General features: G+C 34.0%; 1 protein-coding gene across 2 annotated transcripts in view; it reads left to right on the top strand.

The window, feature by feature from the left end:
* The window catches only part of LOC136772089 (calpain-7-like), a 99,025-nt gene that overhangs the window by 41,967 nt on the left and 31,656 nt on the right, over nt 1-25,402 (top strand). The window lies entirely within an intron of this gene.

Genomic DNA, 25,402 nt, shown 5'->3' with positions numbered 1-25,402 from the left:
GGGGGAGGGGTGTTATATTCACATAACTACTTCTATTACTTTCTCTATTAACCTAGAACCTAGCCAATAACTAGCCTATAACTAGTATTAAAATATTTAATTAATTAAAATTAGTTAAATTCAAAAAGGCTCCGGTTGCATTCTTCCAAGCGCCGTGTGGCGTCATTCGTATGCAACCTGAACCTCTTTCTTAGGCAACAGCACTTCTTTGTTGCCAGGGCCTCAGAGCGCGCGTGGCCAAAAGTCTTAGTCAGCTATTAGGACAATCGACTTATTGACGTACGACTTAGTAACCGTTGACGCACGATCGATTCCCTATAACCATACCATATATGGTCATGAGAATCGATGCATTTTTGAGGCAACGATTTGACTGCTCGGTTCCTGACCGATCAGTCCAGGCCCAGCAGTAACTAGAACAAGTCATCCGACTTTATCCGAGCATTAGCTCTCTAGTTACCCTAAATTCATTCTAACTTCAATTAGATAACCATTTAATCTAAAACCCCTAAAAACTTGTATAACTATTAATTTATTTTATAAACGAACATTGTAAAATAATTCTACAAGGACTGAATAAATTTAGTTGTACCAAAAGTACTTGAATTAGTTTGTCGCGGTGTGAACCCATAACAATATATTTTTTTCATAATTTTTGGCAAGCCAGTTTTTCTGAAAAAATTTAAATATTGAAAATATAAATTAATTTACATTTTTTTGTAAGCAATATACCAAATCTGTTCCAAGTTGGAAAGGACAATTAATCTAAACTTTTTTTGGAGTTAGCATTTATGTCTGTTATAAAGTCTGCTTAGCGTCTGAATTGTTTTTACGCTAATTAATAAAAAAACATGAAATTAAATAAATTATTTGTTATATTGAATGACCAACTCGGAATTTTTTAATTCTAATCCTAGATTTATAAACGGCGGTCCCGGAAACTGTAACATCAACAATGATTTTAAAAATATTTTTATCACAATAAAATGCCCCTGAAAGGGTTAAAGAACGATTTTTATATTTCCTAAAGCGAAATGTACGCGAGGGTTATTTCAAAATATCCTACGTCACACGTTCCCTTGTTGATCTTGCGTATTTTCTAGCTTAGTGATAAATAAACTCATCATGAAAAATATTTTTTAATTTCGTAGCTTTTATTTCTTTTCTTTGCAAATTGATATTCCTTCTTACTCCGTCCATTTTGTCCACGGTGTATTAAATGGAAACAAAGGTGATCTTCCTTGTCGTTCTTCAATTATAAACAAATTGGCTACCTTCGTCATCTTTTATAATCGATTAATTACGAAAACGGTGCAATTTCAAATGTGAAGAATCGATTAAAAGAAGACGAAGGAAGCCAATTTGTTTATAATTGAAGGACGACAAGGAAGATCACCTTTGTTTCCATTTAATACACCGTGGACAAAATGGACGGAGTAAGAAGGAATATCAATTTGCAAAGAAAAGAAATAAAAGCAAGGAAATTAAAAAATATTTTTCATGATGGGTTTATTTATCACTAAGCTAGAAAATACACAAGATCAACAAGGGAACGTGTGACGTAGGATATTTTGAAATAACCCTCGCGTACATTTCGCTTTAGGAAATATAAAAATCGTTCTTTAACCTTTTCAGGGGCATTTTATTGTGATAAAAATATTTTTAAAATCATTGTTGATGTTACAGTTTCCGGGACCGCCGTTTATAAATCTAGGATTAGAATTAAAAAATTCCGAGTTGGTCATTCAATATAACAAATAATTTATTTAATTTCATGTTTTTTTATTAATTAGCGTAAAAACAATTCAGACGCTAAGCAGACTTTATAACAGACATAAATGCTAACTCCAAGAAAAGTTTAGATTAATTGTCCTTTCCAACTTGGAACAGATTTGGTATATTGCTTACAAAAAAATGTAAATTAATTTATATTTTCAATATTTAAATTTTTTCAGAAAAACTGGCTTGCCAAAAATTATGAAAAAAATATATATTGTAAGACTATATAGGTAGAATACCCATAAAAATAACCAGATCTATAAGTTATCGCTATGAAGAGAAACCGATTTGTTTATAAGAAAAACGAGTTTATTTTACTTTACCTGCTTATACAAAAATATTACTATTAACTATTAATCTAATTTTATGTCATTCTTATATAAGATGAATACGTTACAATCTATGAAGTGCTTCATGCGCATCGCAAATATTAAAATCGTTTCCATATATATAATAACCTAAAAGGAAAGAGGTGGGACGTATACGTCCCACTGTGCCCCGGAAAGGGATACATTTATTCCAGCTATCTTCGTGGTAATGACCGATCATGTACGGGAAAAGGAAATATAGACAATGAAGGAAATTTTACAATGACTCAAAGTCACAGTATTCATGGAGAGAATGAAGACTACTTAGCCAAAGCAACTGTGCGAGAGTTTGCGTTTAACATTTCAACAAATTTATTAAAGAGAGGAAGGGAAGTTTACGAGAAGGGTGTGAAAAAGTAAGATCTTTAGGTAGAGTTTATTAGAAATAGAATAAATCATTTCAATTTGTTAGTTTTCCAGAGGAAATAGAATTGTTGTCATACAATGAATTGAAGCATTCCTTGAGGAAATGGTTAAAAGTTTACAATCCTCCTGAACCCAAAACTCTTCGAGACATTGAAGAAACCATGAAAGATACAAAATGGTAAAAATTATTGAAATTCAATCATAATAATGATGTTTCATCTGAAATTTTATACATTTCATGGTAATGAAGAATCATCAGTAGTCTTTGGTGATGTAAACTTTGCTATGGAAATGTGCGAGGATGCAATTGATTTTTTTATCGATGCAACTTTTAAGAACACAACGGAATTAAGCGACGTTTACCAGTTACTAACAATTTTAACAGGAAGATATCATAAAGTAAGTAATTACATTTGGCATTCAATATTTGACACACCAATTGCTAATTTATTGAATTTTTAAGTATTTCAATTTAATTTTAGGCAATCCCGTTTGCTTGGGCACTTCTGAGCTCAAAGTCATATAATAATTATTTTGAGATAATATTAATGATAAGATGAAAAATAGCACCTAATATGAAACCAATAAGTTTCATATCAGTTTATGAAATTTCCATTTATTCACCTGTGCAAAATGTCTTCTCAGAATGTGAAGTGCATGGTTGTTACTTTCATTTATACCAAGCAAGTTTTTAAATTTTTTCATAAAATAATTAAAGATTGTATATTTGCTTACCTATTTAAAAAAGATTATTTTCTATTTTTATGCAGAGTGTAACAAAGCAAGCAAAAAAGTTTAAAATATATGAAGTTATTGATCAGCTGGACTCCAGTGACAAACAACTAGCAAGACGCTATATTAAGATGTTAATAAATATACATTTATTGCCAGCGAAATTGATAGATATGGCATTTTTAGAAATAATAGAATTAATTGAGAGAAGTGGTGCGATATTCGAAGCATTGTCGCCTATACTTCGTTATTATAATCGACAGCGGATTCCCAAGACAGGTGCTAACCTAATGTCAGAATACCAATGCATAAATAGCACCAATAATAGTCAAGAACGATATCATTTATCTATTCGGCAATATCTGGGAATTCATTCATCAGTAATTAAAGTTCTATGTAAGTTAATACAGTTTATACTAACTCTAACTCTGTCAAAATTCTGACAAAATGTCCTCATTAATAATTAAGTAACAATCTCTGAAAACACATATTGCAGGAGGAATGGTGCAAATAATGAAAAATTGCATTATGATTTTTGAACAGCTGAAACTAGGAAATTATAAAAAGAAAAATATACAGACAAAATTAGATGCTTGAATAATTCTTGCTTGGGAGAATATGAGGAAATATTTAACATTTGACGCAAACCATCCCAGTACTAAAAGAAATGTCATTGAATTTTTAAACCAGTCCTTTAAAATACCGCAGTTAGTACAGATAATAGACAAGAGGAAAGTAATCTGGTTTTGGAAGAAGAAAGTAATATATTCTTTGAAAGAGTGGAAGAAAATTAAATGTAGGTGCAGGGCACGAAAGCCAAATTTCATATACATATATTAAAATACATGAAAATGATACTATGCAAAAATTGCATCATTATTTATTGTAAACATGTAAATTAATAAGTAATAAGTGTAAATATAATGCTTCATTTCTTGTGACAATTTTTGTTTAAATGAATATACGTTGTAAATACGGACTGCATAGAATACAACTGTGTATTTTTTTTTCTTTATAAAAAGAATTGCACCATTATGATAGTTCTTTCGCTAATAAATGGACGGATACTAGTTATGATTTAAGAAGTATTAATTATGATTCAATGTTTATAACTAACGAAAGATACGTTTATACATTTTGATAAGATTATCAACCATTCTATTAATTAATTCTTTGTCCCTTGTTATTAATTAGTGTTTACACAGTACGAATTTTCTTCAACTTTTTCATTTTGTGTAACACCTCTTACACCAGTGTACGCATATAGCTATTATTACAATGTTGCCAGCTCTTCAAAGGTGAAGAATTATCGGGGACCAGTTTGGTAACTTTTACGTGAGGAATTCAGCAATCTGAAGTTATTGTTTTTAGGTAATTTTCCTTTTAGAACATTTTATCATTAGGTTATTTTCTTACCCGCCGCGGATTTCTGTTCAATGCATCGACATGTTGCATCCTAAGTTCTGATCAATGCTCAATGTCAATGGTATATTCTTGCACCTCTAACCGCCATTGAGCTACTTCAGGCAAAAGATCTTTCTTTGTGTAGGTGGTTCTAAGTGCATTACTATCGGTCACCACCTTAAATTTTAGACTTAACAATTAAATCCTAAAATGTCTCAGAGAGAGAGAGAGAGAGAGAGAGAGTAATATTGCTAACGTCTCCAGCTCGTAGAAGTAATAATGCCTCTGATCTTCAGTGACTTTCTTGCTAAAGTAAGCCACAACTCACATCTTTTTTTTTATTAAAATACTTCTGAACCTGTTACTAAATTTTAAGCTATACATCTTACAATTATTTGAAATAAACTAGTATGCTAATTACATAATAATCGTAATAAGTCACTAATTTAACATGAAGAAATTACATTTGGTTCACGTAAATCCACTTAAGTGTTCAATAAGTACAAAATATTTGTATAATTATAAAATCCAAGGAATTTATTACAGTATATATATCATTTGTGAATTAAAATTAAAGTGTTGACTGCCATAATCTGAAAAGGAGAAATAAAAAGAAGGATAAGACTATTACCGGAACCATTCAAAGGATTTGAGGAAAGAAACAATAATTTTAAGAGGAATAATGGATGACTTATAAAGAAGTAAATGTTGTTATTGATATTAAAGTTAGTTTTGTGTTTTATTCTCTTTATTGTGTTTGGGACCTCGCCCTAGAAAGTCTCGTACAACTGTCTTTTTTCTCACTCGTCCCCACACTCTCGTGGCGCCCTCTTACTCGTTGAATTACTATTATCACATCCTTCCTTAATTCTACGTTATTACAAATATAATAAAAATGAAATTAACATATAATATTATCTCAAACACTTAAACAAAGGTTCTTCCTAAAATTTTCGAATTTAGTTAAAGGTAACGCCTTAGTCATAATATCTGCAGTTTGCCTATTTGTTTCTATATATTCTAACTTAAATTTTCCAATCATAACTAATTCTTTCACAAAATGATGTTTGACATCAATATGTTTGCTTCGTTTGGTTTCATATGTACTGGCCATTTTTATACAACTTTGGTTATCTTCAAATACAATAATAGGGTATTCTAACATGAAACTTTCCATTAATAATTGTTCTAAAAATAATGATTCTCTAATGCAATCGGATAATGCTAGAAGCTCCGCTTCACTACTTGATAAAGCTACCACTGCTTGCTTCCTAGAACACCAACCTACCAAATTTTTATTTATGTATAAAAGAAAACCACTAATACTCTTACGATCATTATTATCACTAGCAAAATCTGAATCAACATATGCATTTATACTTAAATTGGTCTTATTAACATCTTTAGTATAACTTAAAACCAAACTCTGACTAAACTTTAAATAACGCAGAACATTCTTGAGATATTTCCAATGGTGATAATCATAATTGTTTTGGAATCGTCCAAAGTATGATATGCTATAACATAGATCAGGTCTTGATCCTAGCATAATGTACATTAAGCTCCCTAACAACTCTCTATATGGTAAGTTTTTATCTTTACTATCAAGATTCTTTGTTAGCTCCAATTTAGGTTGAATTGGTATTTTAGAGTCTACACAATCCTCCATATTAAACGTTTCAATTATCTTTCGAATAAGATCTTTTTGACTAATAGTAATTTTGCCTTTTTCAATATTTATCTCTAGTCCTAAAAATACAATATTATTACCTGATAAATCTCTCATATCAAAAATATTCATTAATTTACTTTTAATCCTTTCAGACTCAATCAGATTTTTAGAAAATAAAATTAAGTCGTCTATCCAAATTAAAATATAAGTAAAATCATCAAAATACAAACACGGATCTACTTTAGATCTTACAAAATTTAACTTATTAATCAAACACTCATTTATACATTCATTCCAACATCTTGGACTTTGACGCAAACCATATAGCGCTTTCTTTAACTTGCATATTTGACCTGGTTTTTCTACCTTAACACCATCCGGCGGATTTAAAAAAACTGGAGTTTTCAGTGAACTTTGCAAGAATGCAGACTTAACATCTAATTGCTTGATACAAAAATTATTTTCTACGGATAGTGATAGCAATGTTCTTAGAGTTAACATTCTAGCTACTGGTGCATATATTTCTTGGTTCACTGAATCCTGCTGGAATCCTTTTGCGACTAAGCGTGCCTTCTTTTTCTTAACACCATTTATTAATTTTTCAGTAAATATCCATTTGGAATCGATGACTTCCTCATTAGATGGTGCCGTTACAATTTCCCACGTTTCATTTTTAACTAGAGCAGATATCTCTTCATTTATTGCTTCAACCCAACCGTCTTCTCTTTGTAAAGCTTCTTCATAATTATTGGGTATGTCTGTAAAAGTCCAACCAGATGCTAAAGCCATCATTAGGTTACATTTGTAATCCTTCAAATAATTAGGAGGTACACTAGTTCTAGTACTTTTTCTTAAAGTTATTTCCCTTTCTGTTGTGTTCTCCTCATTTTCTGCTTCCTCAGAAACTTGTCTATCTTTACTGTCCATTTTATCCTCGGGAACTATTTCTTTTATTACACATCTCTCTTCAAATACGTCTTTCCTATTTGTTTCATCAAATATGACTGACCTTGCACATATTACTTTATTATAGACAGGATCAATTAAACGATAGCCATTGTTGCAATATCCAATCATTATCAGTTTCTTACTACGGGAATCCAATTTACTTAATCGATCTTCTTTTGGTATATGCGCATAGGCTGTCGAACCAAAAACTTTAATTTGTTTAGATCTGGCTTATAACCATACCATAACTCTGATGGTACTTGATTGTTTGTCAATGCAGTTAAAGGAGTCCTATTATACAGATATACAGAGGTTCTGACTGCCTCTCCCCAGTACTTTTTATCCAAATCTGAGTCAAAGATCAAACATCTTGCTTTTCCTAAAATTGTTTGACCAAATCGTTCGCTCACTCCATTTTGTTCAGGATTTCTAGGTATTGTATATTGAATTTGAATTCCTTTTGCTAAACAAAATTCTTTGAAGTTCTTAGATGCATACTCGCCACCATTGTCACATCTGAAACATTCTATTTTTGCATTAAATTTAGTTTCTACTAATTCAACATATTGTTTAACATATATTTCTACTTCACTCTTCCTTTTCATTAGGTACACAATAGCAAAATGTGTATAATGGTCAATGAAGGATACAAAATAATTTTTCCCATCGTACGTGGGAGGAGTAATTTTACCACATACATCACTAGATACATATTGTAATACTCTTGTAGCTTTTCTATTTTCAGGGATTTCTTTCAAAAATGGTAGTCGTTTTTGTTTTCCTTTAAGACAGACTTCACACATTTTATCAGATGGAAAACGAGAAGAATGTCCCATTCTTCTATGTATTAAACTACCATTATTCACAATAGAACAAGCCAAATGACAATCACTTTTCAAATGCATCAGGTACAGATTTCCATATAGATTACCAATTAGAATTATATTATTATTTTGAACAACTTTTACTGTTTTATTTTCAAATATAATTGTTAGGCCTGCCTCTTCCATTTTTCTTACTGACAAAAGATTGTAGGCCAAATTATCACAAACGTATACTTCTTGTAGTCTTATACTTCTATTTTGATTTGTCACTAATGATAAATTCCCAACATGTCGCGCTAATACATTTTCTCCAATCTTAGCTACATTGATTTTATGTGTAGATTGTTTGATATCTGTCATATATTTAAGGAAATCATTTTTAATCAAATGTGTTGTTGCACCACTATCTACTACAAAGGTTATAATATTTTCTACACCATTTGAAGCGCTGTCACATATCACTAATTCTTTCTCCAATGATTTTCCATTAACTATATTGAAACAAATATTATTATTATCATCATCAGCCACACCAACATTATTTAACTTTGGACAATTGGCTTTTATATGACCTTTCTCATTACACTCATAGCATTTACCATTAAATGGTTTTTTATATTTCTTATTGTTATAAGCTCTTTTGTAACCAGCAAATGCCATCCCTTCTTGAGATTCATCCACTGTTTCATTATTCTTTAACATACGTTGCTCTTCCGACAGTATTTTATTTTTGACAAAATTTAATGTCACACTATCCTGGTCTGAACTGAACAATACATCAATGGAGGTAACCACTGCTTGGAAACTATCTGGCATTGCTGATAGTAACTGTATCACTACCTCTTTTTCTTCAATAATAGCCCCAGCATTTCTCAATTCACGAAAAGTTTTTTCAAACTCTGCTAGGAATTCATTTAAAGATTCCTTCTCATTATATCTTAAATTTCTGAAGCGTCTCTGTAATTGTACTTGGTTTGCAATACCAATTTTCACATATGCTTTTTCGAGTGATTCCATCATGTTCTTAGCTGTTGTTTTATCCATTATTGTTTCCAATATATTATCCGCTACACACTGTACTATTATGTCACGTGCTATAGCGTCTCTTTTCACGAACTCAGTATAACCATCATCTCTCACTCCTGGAAATTCCTTCATAATTACTTCTTGTACTTGATATCTATTTAGAACTTGAATTACTCTGAATTTCCAATTCACAAAACTTCCCGTGCCGTCAAATGGTCTTACATTAACCGTAACCTGTTGCTGACTCGCCATTTTGTATTTCCTTTCTTTTAGCTACCACCAAAGCAGCTACACAATAAATCTACCAAATTAATAGACACACAAAAACTTTAACGAGTCTGGGCCCATAACCTGTTGTTATTGATATTAAAGTTAGTTTTGTGTTTTATTCTCTTTATTGTGTTTGGGACCTCGCCCTAGAAAGTCTCGTACAACTGTCTTTTTTCTCACTCGTCCCCACACTCTCGTGGCGCCCTCTTACTCGTTGAATTACTATTATCACAGTAAATTGATATGAACAGGAGCAGAAAAGCCAAGTCTACATAATTTACAAACCAGCTTCTTCCTACCGATCACCAATCAGGACACTGACAACTACGACGATTAAGATCTTGATCCGGATAACCGTATTCACAGGATGGGTCCTCAATAGGGTTTACAATCCCGGGCCTTATTTATAATTTTGATATTTCGAGATTTTTAAAACTCTATTCCGGGATCCCGCGATCAATCCCGGGATTAAGCAACTCGTAAAATAATTAAAACATTGTTTTCGATAGAAAAATTTATAAAATATTTAAAATACAGTGCACATTATTATTATGCAGCAAAATAAAAACAATAATATTTTTAATAAAAATTAACATAATAGCTTTTAAATATAATATTAAAGATTAAAAAATAATTATATTTCTACCATTAATTAAACAAAATTTAAATCAAATAGTTCGATTTTTAATAATCATTGAGGAACTTAAAGCAAAGTTATAGTTAGTCTTACCAATTAGAAATGATAAAAAATAATTAAAAATTTGTAAATGGAATTATTTTTTTAAATTTTGGAAATATGAACGGAGAAAGACCAAAGTATCTAGGGTATCGTCTCTAAGTCGACTTCTTATTTTATTTGAGATGTAGCCTGCTGCTGAAAAAGCTCTCTCTGCCTCAACACTAGTAGGAGGAATGGATAACAAATATTTATAGGCCAAATCTAGATGGTGCCCACGAACTCCTCCATTTTCAAAAAGATTCATTTCTTTTCGTATAATCGATAAGAGATCTCCTGCTTTTTGTGTTTCAGCCTCTTTAGATTTCATACTTTCCGTGTTATATGCATCTAACTTTTCTTGTAATGTAAGCTGATCTAATTGTTGCTTTTGAACTAGTATTACATTTTCGACGTTTTCATTTTCATTTTCTATTTCTTCTGTACCGTTTGAATTATACAATTTTTCAATTAATGTTTTAATTTGTTTTCTAATCATAGTTTGACTAGGAGTTGCAAATAAATCATTTGGAACATTCAAATCTTCGTTGTCTCGTTTATGATTTTGAAGGTAATTTAAAATACCTGATAGCTCCGTACGTCGTCGCTCTTTAAAGCGATATATCAAGGATGCTTTCATTTGATTACCTATGTTAGACTTCACTTCAGATAGTTGGCTTATAAGAAATTTTAATCCTGCATCAGTTTTGCATAAATTCGAATCTCGACGACAAAGGGCCTCCACTGTTAATTTAATTGGTGCAAGTACGTCAATAATTTGTACGATCAATGAAAAGTTAAATTCATTTAAACAAATTGGATGATTTAAATCTATGAGAGCCTTTTGAATGCTCGTTTTTAAAAGTATAAAACGTTCTAGCATAATCAAAAGGCTATTCCACCTTGTTTTACAATCTAAAAGAAGTGACAATTCTTTACCATGTTCAAATTTCACGTGTTTTTGAAGGACAGTATCATTTTTTGTTCAAGATGCTTTAAAGTAGATTACGATCTTGCGAACTTTTCTTATAAGCTCATTAATATTTTGCTCGTCAGATAGATCAGGAATTTGATTAGTAGATAACTCACTCTGAGAAACCAAATTCAAACCTGATTCCATAGAATCCAAAACTTCGAAGTTTTCTTCACCATCATCATCTAGTTCTCTAGCAGATAGTGTCTCGTCAGTAGAAGATTTAATTTGAAACTGTTTTTTTTTATAAAGTATATCACAAACGGCTAAGTGAATAACATGTGCGAAGCAAACTTGATGTTCAGTATCTACAAGCTTTCCTACTTTTAACATCACAGTGGGTCCATCTGTTACTATAGCGACAATGTCCCTTTCAAGTGAAATATTAAACAAAAAAAGATGTTGTTTTAAAACTTCAATACATATCTCAGCCGTCATAGATTGTTTGATGCGAATAAAGTCTAAATTCCAATATTTATTACAGGCGTGTATATTAATATTCATGTATCTTTTATTAGCAGTAGACGTCCACTCATCAAAAGTTAAGCTAAACCTTTCTTCTGAATTTTTTAAACATTGCAATTCTGCGGTAATAAGTTCTTTGATTTGCTGACTGCAATTCATTACACGTTTTCGAATCGACACTGCCGATGCGGGTCAATTAGTATGACCTTTAGCTATTAGCAGTTTTCTTAAATCATTTGATGTTATGAAAACATTAAATGATAAGCCATCCAGGGCTGTTATACGTGCCAAAATTGCATCTAATGTATCACTTTCAGTATTAGTAATATAGTCGAGTATTTTCCGTTTTTTGTGATACTGCTGTCACGCATTCTTCGTTTTCATGACTGGTGGATGGAAAATTGACTGTACTTAAAATTTTTATGTTATGTTTTGAAAATAAATGTGTATGTAATCATTTAGTTGATCCTCCTAATGTTTTCAGTATTGAATTACATTTCTTGCATTGTGCACATGTACCATCTTTGGCTTTCAAATAACAGTAACATACTGATGAGTTATCAGAATCTTTTTTATGCCTAATAAAGATATTTTCATTTGACATTTCGAATCACATCTATCATAAAATATCATCCGGACACGACGGCAGAAAAGCGAGAACTAACGCAAAGACGTATTCAGGACTCATGTATGCCGGTATGCAACGCGTTTCAGCATGCAGTGACGTGTTTGTTTATATTCGCGCGTAAAGTATGATTTCTGATTCGTTCAGTTTGTAAGCAAGTGCGCATACAAACAATATAGTACAGTTCAATTTATACTGATTTGTTATTAATGAAGAAGTCTCGAAATTCCCGGGATTACTATTTTTTAAATCCGGGATTTTCGGTATTAAAAAATAAATAAAATCTCGGAAAATCGAGATACCGTATCCCGGGATTGTAAGCCCTAGTCCTCAATAAGGCCAATCCTAGCCAACGAAGAGTCATGGTGGTAGTGGTTGGCTCTGTTTCTGTTAACCCAACAAGTGGAAGTCCCTGGATAAATATTTTCCATAGATCTATGGTTTTTGAGAAGTAGTATGGAACTGCAGGAAGAAAACTATTTCTTTATACAAATATTTCGTATCTAAGAAAATATTGTTCATTAACCTTAGCTGATCCTTATACAACCTAGTTAAATCCATGTGCGGAACCTTTAAGTTGAGAGACAACTGTATATCAAATACCATAGATATAAATTCCTTGGCTAGTTCATCAGCAACTTCATTGCCTGTAATACCCTTGTAGCCTGGTATCAAGCAAAGGGCAACTTACCTCTATTTTTAAAATTTTTAGCTACAATTAATTCAATATCATGAATGTCAGGATTTTGATTACATGGTGATTCTAGTATAGAAATAGCCACAATTGCACTCTGACATTTTAAGTGTACAGGAGTTTTCTCTAACGAAGAAGCATAGCAGTTTCGTGTTAGTTGACTATAGCACTCGAAACGAAGGAATCTGAGAGCGCTGATTGATCAATATTGTGTAGTGACACCTTAAATTAAACTAATATCAATAGTAGGATGCAAAAAATGAGAATCATCCGCCATTTTGGTGTGTAGAAGGTGTTACGTGCTATCGTAGCAGAAAATTGTGTAAAATGGAGAGATCTCTAAAAGGTGGTTACTAAAATAAAAATTGAAAATAATGAATGGAAAATAAGAATATTCATATTTTCATTCGTTATTTTCAATTTGTATTTTAGTAACCTCACCTTTCAGAGATCTCTCCATTTTACACATTTTTCTGCTACGTGCGACATGATTTCTGGTCTTTGTGGGGAAGGCACATTTTTACCCAAAATCAGCACAAAGGCATACAGACTTTACTTATAAAGAGCGCCAGGCCTATGAACTTTTGTCCATAGAACCAGACTGAGGTTTGCCGAGTAGAGACTTCTCAAGGAGGTGGCATGCTAGGAGATTAAAGTATTCTCTCAAGAAAATTACGAAAGTTAAAGAAAATAATATAATATATTTTACGATAGCTCTGTCTACCATTCACAAGTATAAATTTTAATAATTATATAATTATAAGTGGGATGTCTCCCTAGATCTATTTTTATATTATAGTGAGAAGAGCCTTGGTTATTAGATGTTAACAAAACTGTGTACAACTGTGTAAGTAAAAAGAAAGAACAAAATATATTTAAATGGCATTAAAGCTTAAGTCCTGCCATCGAACAAGCTAGTCGTCTCCAATTTAATTAGTTCCATCAAGAGGGATCCCTCCTCTATAAAAATATTAGAGTTAACTGAGCCAAGGAAAAAGGCCTTGTATCTGACTCTTATAACTGAAGTCAGAGTGACACTACTATTTACTTAGACCTGCTATGCCTTACCCACACTGGAGCCACTATTAAATTTGCAAAGAAATATTAATAATGAGACGTTGAGTACTTTCTGGAGGCCACAACGCTTACCTTCATGAAACGAAAACTATCAGGCAATACTTAGGCAGAGCATGCACAGCAGTATCAGGTTGTAGGTTAGAATGTGGAAACTTTTGGGACTGTAGCTAGGTTAAATCCTCTCATGTGTAGAGATCTCCTACGATCCTTCCTTCCTTCATGTAGTATCAAACTCAATCCGGCTTCCACTTACATTGATAATTTTTCCTTTAAAGCAAATTTTCTCTTTCTCTCACAGAAGACGTCTTGCCTCGATGATGTAACGTCCGGGATGTGGATTTTGGGAAAAATGGTAAGGGAGTAGCGTTGGAGTGGTCGGAGCTGAGATCCCGGTTGTCACAAAATAAATTTAGTTAGGTAATTTCAGATAATTGTCTTTTTTTATTATATTTTACAAGGATTCAATTTATAACGATAGTTTCTATTTCCCTTTCGTTTGTATTTGTAGGCCAACCGAAATGGTTTTCCAACAACCTTTGCCTGAGAAGCGAATATTTATTATAACGAGGATCTATGTTAGAAATATCGTGATTGGGTAAACGGCACGTATCAGTGCTTGTATTCACGTCGACTGGGATATGATTCCAGTCGTTGGGAGTGCAGACCGTTTCTACTTGAGTTACGTTTATTTGTGACTGTTCGATCAATACATTATTACCGTTCACTATTGTAGTTTGTTGATGAAGAGAAAAATTAATAAACTGGGTCTCATGGGGTGGAGTACAAATTCCTAGTGGATTATTGAAAGGGTTTTCTTGCCGGAAGAATTGTTCGAAATCTAATGCCTGATACGGTAATTCGCTTCTGGTTTCGTTAGATGGTGTTTCGAGATCTGATTCTATTATTTCTGGTTGTCGCTCGGATTCTAAATTACCCAAAGGGAGTATCGATAATACAGTTGATTCTTGATTGACAGGGACGTCCTGAAGGGTATTCTGCGGCACTGTATTTTGTTTAGGAAACGAAGTTTCTTGCAGGAGTTTGAAAGCTTTGAGCTCTCTCTTGAGTTTGGCACGAAGAATTTTCTCTCTTTTCCTACGCCCACCTCTGCACTTCTTCTTGGGCGTAACTCTGGATCTGAGGGAGGGAAGACATGGTTACATTGCGTAATTTCGCAGAGAGATTTAAGAAGGAGCTGCGCGTAAGTCGCAAGCTTGGAATAGTCTACTGCGTACGCTAAGTCGCCAGTAAAACTATTGTGGATTTAAGAAGTTTACTAGTAAAGCGAGAGAGCATTCTTCGACTATAACACTCCACTGCTTTTGAATTTATTAAATATCACTATCCGATATTACTAATCGCGAAAGTCGGGACTCGCTCGTACACTTCACGCGAAAGGAAAGGTAAAGAATAGGAAAAAGTAGAGTCTCAATAATACTTAAGTCCTACCTTATTTCCTTTTGGTAGTGGAAAAGAAATTAATAAGTGGTCAGCGCCTGGAGATGTTGTAGATGATGATGTCAGTGAACGTTGTCGTCACTGGGACAGCAAGGAGATGTTAGATTTTGGTTGGTTCAATAAATGTTCAATGTCCGTTCATAAGTCACCTTTACTCTATGTAGTATACAGACCAACCAAGTTACCGCACTAGTGTACTATCTAACTTGCACGCGTTAATGGGAGCTCGTTATTAGTACGTCTGATCAGTAGCGGCGTAGGGATGAGACCAACCAATCTGCTTCCTTGTGCTAGGCTTGATGGAAGATCTATTTGGTCAGCAGTACTTTTTGGAACTCTTTTACCGCTTGGCGATTCCTGGAACTTATAAGCTGATAAGCACCGGTGTGCTGTGCCACCGGTTGTTGGTTGCTGAGCTTGCATCTTTCAAGGACTTCTTGAAATTTGTGAGCTTATCGTTACTTAGAGATTTATAACGCAGTACGGTATCTTGGTTTACAATTATTTCTTATATTCTAATTCTTACATTTTCTTATGATTTATACAAAAAGCAATATATATATATATATGGTTATATGTTTATATGGATTATGCATAATTTATCATTTTTGTTTTCTATCCTTCAAATATTCTAATGAACAAGTATTACAATGTTTAGCTTTCATTATATTTATTAATTCGTTTTCGCAGTTAAAACAATAGTCAATATTATTAGTCTCCGGATATATAGTAGTAATGTGTTCATTGTATAATGAATAATTAATACGTATTGATTCATTGAGGTGATTATAACATTTCTCGCAAATATTTGGATACTTATAACTGAAGTAGTGGATTCTTATTGATAATACGTGTTCTGTAAATATATTTCTGATGTTAATTGTTCCGTTCTTCGTGATCTTTAAGCTGTTGTATGATCACAATTTACTTATAAAAATTTCAAAATTTTGTGGATGTTACAATGACAGGTAATTGTGATGTGTCCGCCTTATTTTTTCGCACTCGCCCAGGTGAGCGTAGCAGCCGCGCACGCAGGCACAGCGCCGCCACCCGGGCTCGAGAGTAAGCTTACTTACACGCGGCGACTTTAAATCAGGCAAAAGTTGTGTGGCAAGGCAATAGCATTTCTCTTGTTACATACAATAGCATGTAACACCTTCTACACACCAAAATGGCGGATGGTTCTCATTTTTTGTATTCTATTATTGGTAATAGTTTATTTTAAGGTGTCACTACACAATATTGATTAATTAACGCTCTCAGATTCCTTCATTCCGAGTGCTATAGTCAACTAACACAAATCTTCTATGCTTCCCCGTTAGAGAAAACCCCTGTATATAGATTTCTTTATCCGAATAAAATCTTTGGCTCTTTCAAGTGCAAACTTGATTGTAATACACTCTGCAGTGAAGGAAAACATTTTAATGTTAAATTTTCAACATATTTTATGTTGAGTTCCGGAGAATAGTACGAGGCACTCACACCGCCCTTAAAATCGTCCTTGTTTATATTCTTTTACTTCCATCAGTAAAAAAAGAAACAGCATAAATATGGCGTCCGGATAGGTGTCTTGGAAAATTTGAATTACTTGCCAGAGATTTTTGCAATAATATACCCAGTGAGGTGCTTGTGTCCACAATCATGAAATTGGTATGATATGACCCTAGATAAGGAATAAGGCCTCCTTCCTTCCTAATACATTTGGTATGTTTCTTGATATATAATTTGGTTTATTAGCAAGCTATTTGTTTTTCTAATAAATTTAATCATCTGGAACCATTAATAGCCTTTTAAGTAATAGTAATATATATAAATATTACTATTACTTATCTCACGCGTCAAATATGTTTGCACAGCATTGCTGAACGCGCCCATATGTAACAGCATTTGGATTCTCCTATTAAGACATTAGTAGGAGTGCTTATTGTATAACCAATATCTACTCTTAAGGCTGCAAACTGAATTCTTTCAAGGATTAAGCCTGCATCTTTATCGTTAGGAAAATAAATATGGCTGTTATAATTAATGACTGATATTATGAGGTTTTCATATAGCACTAATAAAGTTACAGAATGAATCCCCATCTAATTTTATTGATAAATTTAAAGATTTTTAACCTTTCAAAAAACTTATTCTTGATTTGTTGAAATGCTTTTTAAACTGAAGCTGAAAATAAAAAATTATACCCAAGAATCTAGTCGAAGGAGTTGAGCGAACTCTTACACCGTTTATATCAATAGAACAGGTACCAGGACTAATCCCCTTTCTGTTAAAATGTATTAGCGTTAACTTAGTAGGAGAAAGTGTTAAACCCTGTACTTTCAGTCTAATATTAATTATCTTAGTAGAATTTTCCGAAATAGCTCTTCCTACTTTGGGATTAGTTAACTGGAACAAAAATCGCAATATCGTCTGTAAACTAGACACAATGTAATCTTTTAACTAAATCTTTGTCAATGTTTCAAACGTAAAGAGGACACAGTAGAGGACTAAGAACTCCTTGAGGTAAATCTCCCCATACTTTTTTCGTAATCGAGTCTTGTGTATCAATTTTATACGTAATTATACGTTCATATGTAAAGAAGTTTACGAACTTAATAATATTTGTTGAACACCCTAAATTTTTGAGTTTATCAATCAATATATCATTTCTTATATTGCGCCGTGAGTTCCTTTTATGTCTAAAAAGCATGCTAGAACGTCCTCTTTCCTTAAGAAAGCTTCTTCAATTGCTAGTGTTAGGTAGACCAAATTGTCTGAACATGATCTTTCCGCACGAAATCCTGATTGAGATGGAGGAGGAATTGCATTAGTTTCAGCCCATCATTGAAGCCTACATTTACCCATTTTTTCAAGAATTTTACATACACAGGAAGAAAGTGTGATGTGTCTGTAGTCCATTTCATTATTCTTAGAAATAAATAACATGATGTCCTTTTTCCAAGCGTCAGGATACTGTTTTAATATGTAAATTTCATTTAGGATCTTGAGTAGACATAATTTAAATTTATATGGGAGATGTGTAATGACCTAGTATTCTAACTTATCCGACCCTGGGGTCGCTTTTAGGATAACCTTAGATAAGGCAAATCTATGTATATTCTGCTTCCGTGAAAGGAGAATCTAGCCATGTGTTTGCATTAACATCAATGTCTATAACTTTGAACGGAACCTATTGAGGGCTCAGCTGATCTATCAATCCTAAGATTGTTTCCTTCCAGGTTGGTTCTTGTCTATTTTTTAAAATTAATACTTTGGACGAATTTTCCTTGATTTTCGCAAACTTATTTTTAAACATCTTGCATTTATCCCAAACATAAGAAAAATAAGTGTTCAAATTGTTTTTGCAAATTCCCTGAAACAATTAATTTTATTACGTTTAATGTATTTTTTCACACATGGCGCCCTTTTTTATATTCTATATAATCTTTGATTTTCCGATTATGTTTCCATTTTTTAATCGTAGCTTTACGGAGAAGAATAAGGTTATCCTTTTCCTGATCCCATTACGAAACTAGGTTATATGAACGAGTTACTGCCACATTTCTTTTCTCAGAGGTGCTTTTTATAACTGAACTAGAAATGCATTCATAAATTCAATTATATTTTTCTAATGCCGAAAAATTCCAGAACGACTCCTCATTGAATTGTCGAAGCCCTTCTAGTATTAATTTCGAAAATTATCCCAGTTAGATTTCTTGGATATTAATCTGGACGAAGTGTTCCATGAATGATTTCTTTTTGATTATACCAAGAGATTAAGAAAGGATAATGATTCAATCCCTAAAGGTCTTCAGCCTTTTCTACTTAAACTTAGTCAAATGCGTCCGGGGAAACAAATACAAGATCTAAATTCGACATTTGATTGCAGTAGAAGGCAACATGCATGAGGATTTTATCGTTTACTAATAATGCATCTGCTGAAGCCAGTGAATTATAGAGAGTTAGCCCGTTAATATAGATATTAAAGCAATTCTATTCTTTATGATGAGCATTAAAGTCATCCACAATTAAATATGGATCATGAGAGCACGTCGTAATTGTTTGGAAGAAATTGTTCCATTCACTTGAAAAATAAGTTTTTCCAGGGATCCTTTAACAAGCCACAAGCGTAAATGTAATTTTCTGTTTTTATCGTGAGATTGCAATTGCAACAACTTCAAGTTTATTCTTAAACTTAAATAGATAAGTAATAGAATGAAAATGGGTCTCTTTTCTAATTAGAAAAAAACTATTCCTCCCCCAACATTGCTGCTTCTACATAGTTTAAATGTATTGAAACCTGCTAGATTAAATTCCATTTTATCATCCGACCAGGATTTGACGCCTATAAAATCGTCATGATCATCAATTTACTTTTGAAGTTCCTCCTTTTTATTACGAATACTTCTAAAATTCCAAAAAATAACATAAAGATTAGTAACAGCATAGCTACTAACAAAATTTGACTGAACAGACATACTTAAAGTAGTAGGGATTTCTCCTCTAATCATTGAAAGGTGACATTAAAATTACTCCAAATTAACATCTTGTGAGGACAATGATCGCATATTTCCACCCAGTGTAATTATTCACATATACAAGCCGCCGTATTCATGTAATGGGACAAACGTTGTCACTTCACACGGATACGGCGGTTATATGTATGAAAAGTTACTCTGGGTGGAAATATGCGATCATTGTGTGAGGAAAGCACGGAACCGCTATTCAATTCGTTGGCACTATCATTCATTGATAAACTAAAATTAATAGTATCTGACCAATCAGCTTGATTTTCTATAATTTTATTAATTTTGGATACTCTGGTTTTGGTTACCCTATCATCTATGTTATTATAAATTTCCCTGAGCATTCTAACCAGAGCTTCTGTTGTATCTTTTGTATAGCTAAATGCAAAATTATAAATGTCGTTATATCCTTTGTCTCTTATAAGGAATTCCCTTAAGGAGATCCACGACCGACGAAAAATTTAATTCAAGCTTATCTCCGAAAATAATAAAAATATTAACTTTTTAGTAGAGGTTGAAGTTACTCGTTTAGAAGTCCTTAAGAGCGCTCCAGGCTCAGAATTTCATGAAAATAAATTTGTTTAATGAAATTCTGAGCCTGGAGCGCTTTTAAGCACTTCTAAACGAGTAACTTCAACCTCTACTAAAAAGTTAATATTTTTATTATTTTCCGAGATAAGCTTGAATTAAATTTTTTGTTGGTCGTGGATCCCTTTAAGGAGAGATAAAAGATTACATTTTGCTTGCAATTTTGCATCATCATTATGAATTTAGTAGTGCTGGTATGTACGTGTGACAAGTGCAAGTATCAGGGAGTTGCTGCTATGACGTTTCACTCTCCCCTTTTATTGATTTTTTCGGAATTGGTGAGAAATTGCTGCAGATTTGCTATTTAGTCTTTTTTTTTATTAATGGGAAATTTTGAAATCTAATTCGCGTTCTCGTGCAAAAACTAACGCGAACGCGCAATTTTCCTACGAAAATCTTGGTTAAATGTTATTGTGCGTCACCATACAATTTAATTTCCAATACCAAATAATTAATGGGTAAATACAGATAATGCAAATTAAATTTTATGAGGATTGCACACTTTAAACCAAGACTATGCTCCAGTCAATGGGCGCTCAGTTGTGCATAGCTGGCAATCATTGACTGTAAGATAGAAAAGGAAGCTACAGCCGAATAGTCGCGTCGTTGATGGTTAGCCTAGTAAATAAAAAGAATGCGTAACCAAATATTTATTTACCTGATCTTATGGAACAACTTTAAGGATAGGCGGCAATGTAGATGAGCTCCAAATAGCCACCTCCAGCATCGACGCACGCCCTTGCTCATCGCAGAAGATTAGCTTGGACAGTGGCTACCATCTCAGGTGTGATCTCTGCGATAGCCACATCCAATCGCGCTGCCAGTTCTTCATGATCCCGCATTAGAAGACTTCCCGTGCAGACCTTTTCTTTTAAGGCCCCCCAAAAGAAGAAATCTAATAGATTCAAATCAAGAAATCTAGCAGGCCAACAGATAGGACCACCACGGCCGATCCACTTGCTGGGAAACTTGCAGTGCAGCACGCCTTTCACAGTGGCCACGTAATGCGGAGCTGCTCCGTCGTGCTGAAACAACATTTTCTGTCGAATTTCTAAAGGTACATCTTCCAGAAGGACTGGAAGCTGATTCTCTAGAAATTCGACATAAATGTCTTCCGTCAATCGAGAATTTAGGATGCATGGTCCAATCTGTTCACAATTTACAATGATCATTAATTAAAAACATTATTTGTCTTTAAGAAACGCATATGTGTTAGAAACTTACCAAATATTTTCCGACGATGCCAGCCTAGAGATTTACCGACCATTTAAATTAAGATTTCTGTTCTCATATTACAAATGGGTTATTCTCGTCCCAGTATTGGTCGTTTCGCATGTTTATAACACCATTTTTGTCAAACATGCTTTCGTTAGAGAATAAGATACAATTTAAGAAATCGTTATTCTCTCCATGTTTTGTTAGAAGCCAGTGGCAAAACTGCAAACGGTTCCCATAGTCTCTGGGCAATAATTCTTGTACGCTTGTGTACTTTTAGGGGTGTATCGATTCACCTTGGAGCACTCGCAGCAACGTCGTGTGATTACTGCGTAAATCCTTGGTTACAACTCGTGTGCTGGTCCGCCGCCTCTGCCGGAACTCGCGCAGCACCCTCTCCCCAAAAGGAGGAACGCGTGATGTTCCCTGCCTCCTATTATCATTGTAGTTTGGCGCCAAACTGCCCGTGTCCCGTAGACGTTGCACAATCGTCTTTATTACGTTTTTATGCGGGTGTCTATGATTGGGAAATTTCTCTGCGTACACTCTTGCGGCCACGGTAGAAGAAGCATTATTCTGCCAGTACAGCTAAAGCATATCGCAATATTCGATATTGCTATAATTCATTTTTCACTGATTTTTGGGTTGAAAAAACGGTGAACTTATGTCGGCAAATTGATAATAGTTGTTTCAGTTGGTAATATCAACCACCCCCGTTTTTTTTTATAGCAAAGTGCTATTTTGGCACCGCTAGGGGTTGTTATTAGTAACAGAAACAACTATTCTATCAATTAGCCGACATAAGTCCACCGTTTTTTCAACCCAAAAATCAGTGAAAAATGAATTATTGCAATATCGAATATTGCGATATACTTCACAGCTGTACTGGCAGAATAATGCTTCTGCTACCGTGGCCGCAAGAGTGTACGCAGAGAAATTTCCCAATCATAGACACCCGCATAAAAACGTAATAAAGATGGTTATGCAACGTCTACGGGACACTGTCAGTTTGGCGCCAAACTGCAATGATAATAGGAGACAGAGAACATCACGCGTTCCTGCTTTTGGGGAGAGGGTGCTGCGCGAGTTCCGGCAGAGGAGGCAGACGAGTACACGAGTTGTAGCCAAGGATTTACGCAGTAATCACACGACGGTGCTGCGAGTGCTCCATGGTAAATCGATACACCCCTAAAAGTACACAAGCGTACAAAAATTGTTGCCCAGAGAATATGGGAACCGTTTGCAGTTTTGCCACTGGCTTCTAACAAAACATGCAGAGAATAACGTTTTCTTAAATTGTATCTTATTCTCTAACGAAAGCATGTTTGACAAAAATGGTGTTATAAAGATGCGAAACGACCAATACTGGGACGAGAATAACCTATTTGTAATATGAGAACAGAAATCTTAATTTAAATGGTCGGTATATCTTTAGGCAGGCATCGTCGGAAAATATTTGGTAAGTTTCTAACTCATATTCGCGTTTCTTAAAGACAAATAATGTTTTTAATTAATGATCATTGTAAATTGTGTACAGATTGGACCGTGCATCCTAAAATCTCGATTGACGGGAGACATTTATGCCGAATTTCTAGAGAATCAGCTTCCAGTCCTTCTGGAAGATGTACCTTTAGAAATTCAACAGAAAATGTTGTTTCAGTACAACGGAGCAGCTCCGCATTACGTGGCCACTGTGAAAGGCGTGCTGCACTGCAAGTTTCCCAGCAAGTGGATCGGCCGTGGTGGTTCTATCCGTTGGCCTGCTAGATTTCTTGATTTGAATCTATTAGATTTCTTCTTTTGGGAGGCCTTAAAAGAAAAGGTCTACACGGGAAATCTTCTAATGCGGGATCATGAAGAACTGGCAGCGCGATTGGATGTGGCTATTACGGAGATCACACCTGAGATGGTAGCCACTGTCCAAGCAAATCTTCTGCGATGAGCAAGGGCGTGCGTCGATGCTGGAGGTGGCTATTTGGAGCTCATCTACATTGCCGCCTATCCTTAAAGTTGTTCCATAAGATCAGGTAAACAAATATTTGGTTACGCATTCTTTTTATTTACTAGGCTAACCGTCAACGACGCGACTATTCGGCTGTAGCTTCCTTTTCTATCTTACAGTCAATGATTGCCAGCTATGCACAACTGAGCGCTCATTGACTGGAGCATAGGCTTGGTTCAAAGTGTGCAATCCTCATAGAATTTAATTTGCATTATCTCTATTTGCCCATTATTTGGTATTGGAAATTAAATTGTATGGGGACGCACAATAACATTTAACCAAGATTTTCGTAGGAAAATTGCGCGTTCGCGTTAGTTTTTGCACGAGAACGCGAATTAGATTTCAAAATTTCCCATTAATCAATAAAAAGACTAAATAGCAAATCTGCAGCAATTTCTCACCAATTCCGAAAAAATCAATAAAAGGGGAGAGTGAAACGTCATAGCAGCAACTCCCTGATACTTGCACTTGTCACACGTACATACCAGCACTACTAAATTCATAATGATGATGCAAAATTGCAATCAGAATGTAATTTTTTACCTCTCCTTAACCAAGGGCTAGTTTTAAAAACGGTCAACGTCGTTTTGTTTAGAAAGGGCTCAGGAATCACCCCTTTCAAGGAAGTGCGCCGTTAAAGTTCCACCCTGTATACTACAGATCTTTTATAAAATAGGGAAAAGATTCGTATGGTTTAAATTGGCTGAGGAATTTCCTGCGGATAGCTGCAGGATGAATCTTATTGAAGATGTACGGAAATCTGCTAATTCGTCGCGCATTGTAAGCTTCTATAATTTTGTTCAGCTATTTTCCTGGCCCGTTTCACTTTTTTAACCCTTTGTGGGTCTCTTCCTTATGAAATAAGGAAGTAGATGCAACTTTTTTTATTTATATCAAGTGCTTCGTTTAGAAAATTTTGAGTTTTATTTAGTGGCTTTCATCGTGTAGGGACACGTAGAGTTCGTCAGACTACATACGGCGCGTTAGCGAGAACATACGTTTTCTATTTACGCGGCGCATAACATGGTACGTGTACAGTTATGACGAAAGTACCCGCATCGATCGCTAGCAATCGGCTGCTAGCTGCAGCTTCGTATCTGTTCGTCTTTGGTCTCAAATCGCTCGTAAGACACTGTTGCCCATAGCTGTAAAGGTTTACTTCTTAAATGAATTTGGTGATTATTTTACAAGGTGAAATATAATTGTTGTTATTTTTTATCTTTTTAAAAAATGGGCTCTTTACCGCCATAATGTAAATATCAAAGAATATTTGTATTCCCTACAAAAGGTCACTATTTTTAAAATTCCAGAAGATTATTGGAAGTTAAAATATTTGATCTCGATGGATCCCTTTAAAACCTTTACGCAACTTTTAAACCACAAAAGTCAATTTTTAAAAAATCCTAAAGTAGTCTACCTATTAAGGGATTACCCCACTTTGTACGCTATGAAAACAAGGTTATTTTTGAAAATTATTAAAAAAAACTGACAGTTGGAATTGATTAGTTTTTGTTCTATATTTTTGCATATATTTCAGGAAGTTTATAAAAAAAAGTTATTAAACAATATTATTAAATGTAGAAGTTACGATCATTGCCGTAAAAAGTGTTTGGTCGCGCACCCCTTATCGGTGTACACGACTCCGGAAGAATCACAGGCCTGAAATAAAAAAAAAATATTTCTAAACTATAAA

The sequence above is a fragment of the Prorops nasuta genome, unplaced genomic scaffold, assembly GCF_024137725.1.
Source record: "Prorops nasuta isolate Cenicafe-Biocafe unplaced genomic scaffold, Cenicafe_Pnas_1.2 PNAS00001, whole genome shotgun sequence".
Classification (NCBI taxonomy): Eukaryota; Metazoa; Arthropoda; class Insecta; order Hymenoptera; family Bethylidae; genus Prorops; species Prorops nasuta.
The sequence above is the reverse complement of the archived record's forward strand: the minus strand, read 5'-3'. Positions and strand labels throughout refer to the sequence as shown.